The sequence below is a fragment of the Orycteropus afer genome, unplaced genomic scaffold (assembly GCF_000298275.1).
Source record: "Orycteropus afer afer isolate SDZICR_OR568_19922 unplaced genomic scaffold, OryAfe1.0 scaffold00031, whole genome shotgun sequence".
NCBI lineage: Eukaryota > Metazoa > Chordata > Mammalia > Tubulidentata > Orycteropodidae > Orycteropus > Orycteropus afer.
In genome coordinates this window covers 4,833,027-4,835,456 of record NW_006921618.1, presented here as the reverse complement: position 1 = coordinate 4,835,456, position 2,430 = coordinate 4,833,027, and positions in this window count along the sequence as shown.

The following is a 2,430-nucleotide window of genomic DNA, read 5'->3' as shown; positions in this document are numbered from 1 at the left end:
CATATGCCTGTCTTTTGTTTGGCTGGAAGCCACACGTATGGGTTCAATTTCAGACCTGAAGGGCAGCTAGGGGCCATAGTTTCAATGGTTCCACCAGGCTTTATCAGACCAGCAAACCTGGCCCCCCTTTTTTGTTTCCAAATGATTTTGAGTTTTGTTTCACATCGTTCTCCCTCTCTATGCAGGATTTCCTACATAGATCCCCCCTCCCAGTGATTAACAGTGGTAGCTGGGAACCATCTAGTTCTTCTGGTCTCATAGTCATATAGGCTATGGATCGCATGGTGTACCAGTCACGAGGACTAATTCTTTCCATGAATCTTTGGTTTTCTTCATTCATCTTTGCTCTAGATGAGGAGAGACCCATCGTTGCATCTAGATGGCTGCTTGCAAGCTTTTAAGGTCCCAGTCACTACTCGCCAAAGTAGGAGGTAGAACAATGTTTTGTCTAGTATGTTATGCCAGTTGAGCTTGATGTCCCCTGAGACCATGGTCCTAAGCCCACAGGTGACCAAGAAGTGACTACAACCTTGTCCCTTGAAAGGACCTGTATTTCTGAGATAACCTGTCTGCAGGGATTCCATGTATCTGTGTTATCTGTCTACTTTTATGTAAAAGTCTGGTCTGTACATTTCAGCATTTCTCTCTTTAAATTTATTGTGATTTGGGTGAAGTTTACAAGCAAATTCATTTTCCATACACCATTTCATACACATTTCATTCCATGACATTGACTGCAATTCCCCACAATGTCAACATTTCTCTTGAAAACAGAGAGCCAGGAACTCCGAAAGCAATGACCTCTCTGACTGTTCTCATGCTAACCAAGCAACAGCCAAACGGAACAGTAGGGAATGCCTCTTGCCACGTTTCAGCAGTGACTTGGCATGCATCATTTCTCCAGGGTGCTTTCTATGAGTGAGTGTGGGTCCAGGCAGCAGCTTAGAGGACAGTAGTAGGGTTCCCTCCACTGAGGACAGAGACTAGACCCAGCCAGACCAATCATCTAGGGTTAGCCTTCAGTTAGAGCTGAGAGGGGATGGACCCGACTCTCAGCTGGAATCCAATGAATTCTGAGAATCGCCAGGGTGGGTGAGTCCCTGAACTCCTCCTCTGGGTTCCTGTTCTTCCTTTGTGGGTTGATTGGTGCTGAAGTCACTGTGGAATAGTGGTGGGAGCCCAGAGTTTGGAGCCAGGACCTAAAGTCTAATCTTGCTTCTGATGTTTGTTGCTGGATGACTTTGGGAAAGTCTTAAAACCTCTCTGGGCCTCATTTTCCTGACAGCTAAATGAAAGTTCCCCATGGTCCCTTCCAGCATTCAAGTTTCAGTTGTTTCCACACTCAAACTCATGTCAACCTGTGTTGCTTTCATAACATCACACATCCTTCACCCATAAATGTCTGAAGCTGTCTTGATACTCCAGCTCTGAGAAGGGCCTGTCCCATAACTCTGTCCTGTGGAACTTACCAGCAAGACACCACTCTGCCTGCCAGCAGACCCTGAAGGTGAAGGACAGAGAAGTCTGGAGTGGAGGGTCTCTTCTGGATCATCCACAATATCACAAATGAAGAGAAATGGCATAAACAGCGAGGCTTCTAAAGTCCTCCACATACCCATTTAAAATTAGATTTGGGAAATGGCTTTGATGATAATAATTCCATGAGCAAATCGGGCATTTGAACCTCGGTTTGTGTTACGTTGTCAAATATAGACACCAAGTCTAAACCAAACTTTGCTTACAAAAATGAGTACATTCAGTATAATCTCCTAAAATGAAATTTTATTTTGGAATTTCAACATTGGAGGTTTTTAAAAATAGATCCCATTTATCATGTGGTTATTTTTGGGGGTATGTGAGACTAAGGAAGCAAAAGTCCTTTCTTGGAAAGGACTCTCCTTTGTTTTGGAATATGTCCTTTCTTCCTGCAGTCTTCGTTTTAGAACAGCCTTTCTTTCGTAAATTGATAGATGAGTTGGATTTTTTTAAATGTCCTTCTTTGGTAAAATAAATGCCACAGTTGAATCCTAATTAAAAATAAATAAATAAAAACAAAACAAAACCTTTCTCTATGAAATTCCAGAATCTCAGTGTCCCCTGAGTAAGTATCAAGGTGGGCTTTCCAGTTCTCATTTTATGTTCAAAGAAACAGAAGCTCAGAGAGGTTTGGTAATAGGACTGACACCACACAGCTGGAGAAAGCCAGAGCTGGGATTTGATGTGGCTCTTCTAGCCTGGAAGCCTATGCTGGCATAATTACCAATCACCACGGCCCTGTCCTCATGAAGAAGAATAAGCCCCAGTGCCCAGCTTGCAAGGAACCCCCTACCCACTCCAAAGTTTAAGGAGATGAGCTCAAGAGAAGAAAAACTTTCTGTTTACTAATCTTCGCCTTCTCTCTCTGAGAGAACACAGCTAACTTTCAATTTC